Source organism: Meriones unguiculatus, chromosome 8 (genome assembly GCF_030254825.1).
Source record: "Meriones unguiculatus strain TT.TT164.6M chromosome 8, Bangor_MerUng_6.1, whole genome shotgun sequence".
Classification (NCBI taxonomy): domain Eukaryota; kingdom Metazoa; phylum Chordata; class Mammalia; order Rodentia; family Muridae; genus Meriones; species Meriones unguiculatus.
This window is the reverse complement of record NC_083356.1, coordinates 86,031,304-86,038,976: the sequence shown is the minus strand read 5'-3', so window position 1 is coordinate 86,038,976 and position 7,673 is coordinate 86,031,304.

Here is a 7,673-nt window from a genome sequence, read left to right as displayed (position 1 = left end):
GAAAAGTCTTATACACAGTAGATGATGCCAGGGCCCACTGACACAGCCCTACTCCAAATATGCAGCAAGAGAAAGAAGCAAAAGCTGGCTTGTGCTTGTGGCTTCTTCTTCTTCTTCTTCTTCTTCTTCTTCTTCTTCTTCTTCTTCTTCTTCTTCTTCTTCTTCTTCTTCTCCTCCTCCTCCTCCTCCTCCTCCTCCTCCTCCTCCTCCTCCTCCTTCTTCTTCTTCTTCCTTTTTCTTTTTTAAAGCAGATGTTTCAGCTCTCAACCTGGAGGAAAAAACTATGCAGTCCAACTTTCTCCAATCTAGTCTATCCTCTGCCCCTCCCAACTCCATCCAACTGTGAAAATTTTGGCAAGAGACCTCTTTTTGCTTTGAACAAAACTCTGGCACTTCTTGACCACCAAATACTGTTCAGCAGGGTGCTTCCCCTGAGGGAAGGGTACGTATGGAGAATTAGCTACAAAAACAGTCCTTGCCATGGCATGTGGGAATGTAAAATACAGAACCAAATTCAATTCTTTTTCATTTTGAAAAGTATAATTTTGTGGTACTAGGGACTGAATTCAGGACCTCATGGGTGGTAGATGAGAGTTTTTTCCCTGCCCTACATCTAACTAAGATGTCCAAGCAATCCTTAATCTTGTGGTCTTCCTGCCTCAGCCTCCTGAATGCTGAGATTACAGGCCTGAGCCAGCAGGCATGGCTTACAAATAGTCTTCTACTACTGCTGTTAGTATCTTGGTGTTTATAATCATGAGCACTCCACTCTTTCTATTTAAATTTAAAAATTCTATTTGAATTTAAAAATCCTATAAGCTGATTATGCTTTGACATTACTGTCAGTAAACATTAATCTTTTCAGGATTCAAGAACCAATTAAATAATTCTTAATAAAATCATTAAAACAAACAAAAACAATGAAGCCATTACAAAAATGAGATCAAGTAAGCGCCACCTAAGATGATGATCACTCTGCTTTGTTTTGTTTTTTATAATTTAACCTCATATATTTTTCAAGTTATCCACAGATATGAGCAAGTATTCATCAGCATGACTACTTAATGTCACTTTACATATGTTGTCATAATTTCCTGCCACTACCAGCTAGAATCTATATATTCTTTGTTCATTTCTAAACTGAGGTTCATAGGGCTCAGCAGTATCTACTCAACACAAAATTAATTCTCACAAAGCAAAGAGTCAAATCGAGTCTGTGTAATTCCAAAACACGTATATTTGAAGCTATGCTATGTGTCCTAGTTAGGGTGACCACTGTTGACACCATGACCAAGCAACTTGGGGAGGAAAGGTTTATTTGGATTACACTCCCATATCACTGATCATCACTGAAGGAAATCACCACTGGAACTCAAGGAGGACGGAAACCTGCTATCAGGAGCTGATGCAGAGGACATGGAGGGGTGTTGCTTACTAGATTTCTCACCATGACTTGCTCAGCCTACATATATATATAAAGCCCAGAACCACCAGCCCAAAGATGGCATTACCCACAATGAGCTGGGCAATTAGATATTGACATCTAATTATGAAAATGCCTTACAGCCAGATCTTATGTAGGCATTTTCTCAGTTGAGGTCCTCTCCTTTCAGATAATTCTAGCTTGTGTTGTGTTGGCATAAAATTAGGCAGCACACTGCACTATTAACCAAGGCTAATGTAGAACACACCACAACAACACTCAAGTTCTACTCAAGAGTGCTCAAAGAGGTCAGAAAGAATCAAAGCTACTCTGTGATGGGTGAGTGATGAAGTCTCTGTCATCAATCTATGTAATTCATAAGGTCAGTGCTTACGCCCAGGCAGCCATCCCCCCTAAAAGGTGCTCTCCTGAGAGGAGGACCCTGAAAAAGAGAGTTGGGTCAGGAAACACACTTGGTAAGCCAGAGGCAGCAAAGCCAGAGAAAGTATTAAGGAATTGAACTGTAACTAAAAATAAATAACAAACAAACAAATAAATAAGTGAATACCAGTGTTGGTCTAAAGGAAAAGTAAAACATAGAAACACAAGGGCCAGCTGCAGCATCCAGGAAGACTGGGAGTTGCAATGAGTGCTTAAATGGTGACTACAAACGGATCAGAAGGACTCCTTGAAAAACCACCTTGATGGTCCCATGAGTATAGCGTTGGCTATGCTGGTGGACTTAGCCAACTGGAAGGCCTGCGAACAGCCAGATGCTTAAAATCTGGGAAGGTCACTGACTCTCCCAAGCCCACAGTTTCTTGATAATATGGTGTGAAAGGTTAACTCCCTTTGTAACTTTGGTCAAAACTAAATGATAGGTGAGATGGTTTAGGCTGGGATCAACTCCAGACAGGCAGACCTCTTTCACACTTCCTCCCCAATCCTTAGAATGCTGTAAAATCAGAACCAACTATAGCACAGAGTTTCAAATTGTTTTTATTACACGTTTTTACCAAATTGTGTTTCTGGTGTGGGTAAACATGCCATGGTGTACGCGTGGAGGTCGGAGAATGACACAGAGAGGTCGGTTCTCTCCTGACATGGCTGGGTCTTGAGGCTTGAACCCTGCCATTCAGGCTTTGACTGAAGCATCTCATCAGCCTCCAGTCAAGAGTTTATAATTCGGAGCCTTTGGCAAATTGAAGAAGGTTAAGGAAGACTTCAGAGGAACAGAAAACTAGGCCGTCAGACAATTTGTGGGTACAAGCTGTTTGTGGTCCCATTAGCAGGGAAAAGAGAAAACAGCACAGATCATTCCAGACCCCTAAGCTGCTTCTACAGGTTCCTTGTGGTATTTTTAACCTCTGAGGAACATGGATTGGATCCTTTAAGAAAGAGGACAATTAAGGGACCCCTTAAGAACTACAAATAATTTTAAGTGCTCCTAAAAGTCTTAAAAGACAAAGAAAGTCTTCAGGATTCTGACTAAATATTGAAATACTATTTATACAGCATTTGCATTGATTTCTTAGCTTTGCATCAAAAGAAAAATCTGGTCTTGTAGACATTTAGAGGACTAGAAGATTTCATTTTCCACTTAGTAAACCGACTTTCTTTCCCACCTCGGGACACAATTCCAAAAAGGAATGCTCACTTCATTCTGAGTGGTCTTAAAGCAAAGCACTGTGGGAGCCAAATTCCTTGTATCCAAATCGGTGAGTTTGCCTCCTTTTATTCACAACTCTTAAAGATCGCTTCTGGGCTTTTGCACATTTAACCTTTACACTCAAAGACAGTATGTGACTACAGTACAGAACACAGGACACTTCACATCCAGACATTTGAGCTAAATTCCTTTTCAAAGGAATCTGATGTTTATAACCAAATTAGGACCATATTGAATATAATAAATTAACTGCTGAATTAGCAGAAAGAAAATGCTCTATTTACTTGTGCTTTGATGGCTAGGCATCCTTTGGACAGTCCCAGAAAGTCATAAGCAACGATAAATCCTGCAATATTCAGAATTACTTGGTACGGGCTCTGCCTGACCTGGATGTTCAATACTATTTATAAGTTTTCATCCTAATAAACTACAACACAGTGAAGCTCCATGCATTGCTTCATTTCATTCTTAACAACACCCTGAGGGCTGGGTGCCATTGGTGCACCAACTAGAGATAAAGAAACAAGTTCAGAGTAGACACTTGTAGACACTTGGACTTCAGCATCATAAAAATAACACGACACACTTGCTTAGTCGTTTGCAATAACCTCAGCCAGTCCAGATAAGTAAAAAAAAAAAAAAAATGAAAACTTGTCTAAATACCAAACCTGAATTGTTTGTCAAATGCCTCATAGGTTGCTTATACCAGGGCAAATCAACCAAGAAGTTCAATGACCACATTTCAATAAGGATATACGGTGCATAAGCAGTGCAAGTATCTGAGTTTAGGAAGAGCAGTTACTTGATTTCACAGGGAGATCATTTTCCTAATTGTACATCTGTCATGTGTTTCAATGTGCTTGCTACATAAATGGTTTACAAATTGTTAAGAAGTTTTATGGATCTTTAGAAACAATATAATAGCATAACAAACTTTTTACAAGTACAGGAATTTTACATTAAAATATCACTCTATTTCTTTGTCCTGAAAGAATGAATTAAAACACACACACACACACACACACACACATTTAAAATCAAGCATTAGATATGCAAATATGTGTTCAGATCAGAGATACCAAAATTATTCAGATGATTAATTATTCATCATAAAATGTCAATTAATAATTATGAAGCTTGAAAGGCGTCTTTCTAATGCATCTTTATTTTTCTTGGCCTAAAAAAAGGGCTTAATGCACATGTCCAATTGACTTGTAACAAGTTTTAAAAATTCAACAAAGTAAACAAAGCGTAAACAAGAGCAAGCTCTGATTTTTAATAAAAGAGCTACAAATGTGTTCAAAGTGTAGGAAAGAACAAGAATTATAATCATCGTGAAAACCACAAGCTCAGCCAACTCATGACATAAGCCTTGTGTCCACTCACCTGCTAGGAAATGGGCAGCAACCTGGCCAGGAAAACGGTCCACACACCGGAAGGGTGGATCAATTAACAGACCTGGTAACAGGCTGCTTCTCCCTGAACTGATCAGTCTGGGTTGAGGGGCAGATAGACTGCTCGGCGAGTTTTTTACACCTTCTAATAATCATAAAAAGAAAAAAAAAACAGTTTGTTTCTTCACTTTACCTGCTACAATTTCTAAAGTTTGATAAGCATGATTAAAATAATTTATTTATAAGTAAGAACAATTTGCATGTTTCCTTAATTACAGTGATTCTCCCTGTGTCGAATTATTTTCATATTTTTCCAGGAAGAGTCTATCTTAAAAAAAAAAGTATCTGTCAGAGCTGAATATAATAATAGAGAGTAATAAGCTGTTACAGTCACTGAGATATTCATTTATTTTCATTATTATTTTACTTTTTACTGACACCTGGATAACTTGCCTCTTATGACCCAGGAGTTATTTTAGTCAGGGTGTCCCTGACCTCCTGCTGGTAGATTAATTGCATATTAAACACTGTTTTGAAAACGAAATGATAAATCTGGACGTAGGACGCAGACACCAAAAAAAAAAAAAAAAAAAGGAAAGAATCTACAGAGAAGGTAAGTTGGGAGAAACGAGATTGCGAAAGAAATCTAGAAAGAAAGGACAATGTAGGAAATGCCAATTACGACAGAATTGCAAGAAAATGTGGATTAAAGGGCAGGGAGGGCTAAAAGCAGGGAAGGAGGGGGACTGGGGTGCCCAGTCCCCAGGCGAGGCTGCTGGCGTGCGCACCCTCACTGCCCAGCCTCCCAAGTTGAGGCGAAAGCCACCTCCTCGGGCCTGCGTCGCATCTAACTTGCTGCAAGTTTTCTGGGGACTCCTCCAGAGCCCCTTCTCCTGCCACCACCGCCACTGCCACCACCACCACCACCACCCTTTTGTGAGACTGACAGTCGCGTGGAGGAGGCTTTTCCAGGCACAGCCTTTCTCATGATAATCAGCCCCCTGCATCACCTCCCGGCCGCCGCTGCTTCCTCGCCGAGCGGGGCTCGCGGACCCGGGGGACCGGAAACGGGGCGGCGGGCGGGGAGCAGGCCGGCGAGCCAGGTCAGCTGACCGGGAGCGGGGCAGGGGGGGAGGGGGGTCGCGCGGTGCCAGGGCGGGGTCGGGTGTGTGCCGAGGAGGGCTGCGGGCCGCCGGGTCCCCCCACGTGCTCCCGGGGACCGACGGAGGGAGCGAAGTCCGCGGAGGGAGGGAGGGAGGGAGGGAGGGATGGGGGGGGACAGGCGAGCGCGCCGGGGACGGGGAACCGCGAGCAGACCTGCTCTGCATCAATAAATTAAGATGCTCATTTGAGTCCTGAAGTTTGCTGGTTCCCGTCAGCGGAGACGCAGGCGGACGCCCCCCCCACCCCACCCCACCCAACACACACCCCCACCCCACCCCACCCCCATCCCGGCCCCGCAAAGCCGGGATGCAGCCCCTCCTGCCAATGAAATGGGAAAATCAAATCCTCCGCTGGCCGCCCCGCTGGGGCCAGGTGACGTGCGAGGTTCCACGGCCCCGCGGGCCTCGCAGCGGGGAGGTGAGGGACGCTCCCGGGTCCTGTTTTGGTTGGGTTTGAAAGGGCTTCTCTGAGATGCTCCCGATTTTTTTTTCCTTTTCTTTTTTTCTTTTTTTAATAGGCTTTCTTCTTCCCCCCCCCACCCCCCAGCCACCACCCTCCCATCCCAGGCACAACTCCGAACGGATTGGATTGCGAGTTTTCACGTGAGAAAACCGTTTGGCTGGGCTCAGACCCCGCGGTGCCCTCACACACCTCATCCAGGGGTCCCGGGGTAGCAGCCTTTGCTCCGCAACTCTCGGAGAAGTTCCCCATCGCCTGCAGAGCAACAGAGTTGGAATCCTTCCCTGAGGTGGAAGAGCAATCCCGTTTCTAAACCAGAGAAGAAGCCTCTCTCTCTCTCTCTCTCTCTCTCTCTCTCTCTCTCTCTCTCTCTCCTTTTATTTTCCCCCCATGGTACAAAATAAACACAATTTGCTTTTTTTTAAATAATAATAATAATCATTAGCTGTGGCCAAATTCGAATTCTTTCTTCGGCTTGTGTGTCCAAGGGCAGAAACGTACCTCTTTGGGCCTCTGGGCCAGCGGGAGGAGTGGGGGCGGGGGAGCGGCTGTGAAAGTTGAGGAAATTGACAGACTGAGAGGTGAAAGGGGGGACAGGCTCCGGGTCCCGCTGCCGGGAGTGGGAAGACAAAAGGGTGTCCTCCTCACCCTGCCGGGGGGTGCTGGGGTTGGGGGGGTGGGGGCCGAGAGGAACAGTTGTCTTTACCCAAGGAAACCCTCAAGAATTTTTTTCCCCCTCCAAGGTCGATGTTGATATTATTTCACATTTGCGTGTATCTGTTGTTTTAATCCCCTTCTCCCGCGCTCATCTCGAAGTGGCTTGTTAACGGGTTTGGGGGGTGAAACCGTCCGAAAAGAGGCTGGTCCTCCCTTCGCGGGGCTTGTTACTGCTGCGTGAGGAGCCTCGCAGGCGTCCCTGGTCCCCTCCGGACTGTTCATCCTGCCCTCCTGTGTCGTGTGGGTCCCACGGTCCCCATTGTCCCTGACCTGGCCCTGGGACTCAGGGAGTGTTCCGAACAAATTTATATTCCAGCTTCCTCTGATCCCTCTGCCTCGGCGACGGTGGGAACCCTCTCGGTCAAAAGCTTGGGGAGGGGCGTGCCAGGCAAGGGCAGGGGGCAACCTAGCCCTGCGCTCAGCCCTCGCGATCTTTCCTGTGCCACCACCCAAGCGTCCACCTTCAAGTGAACCTAGGAGACTGAAGTTGGTTTTGTTTTGTTCGGATCTGTTTCTTCGTACCAAATAGGTGGGAAAACGTGTCGAAACTCAGTTGCTAACTATTGGGGGCCGCCGCCTCCTAAGCACTGGAGTGATGGCTGGGTCAAGGTAATCGGATAATTAGGTGCATTTAATTGAAATAGTTACAAGTCTATTTTGTCAGCTCTGTAGTAAGAAGACATTTTATATCCATGAGAGAGACGGTGGCTTGTTAGCTATTTGTTCGACTTGCTCTAGAGTCGAATTGTGCCTTTCTGGGCTTAAAAAAAAAAAAAAGTCCAGTGGCTGGCTACCTGGGTGCTTGCAGAAGGGTCCTGCCAGGCGTCACTGTACAACAGGCTACTTT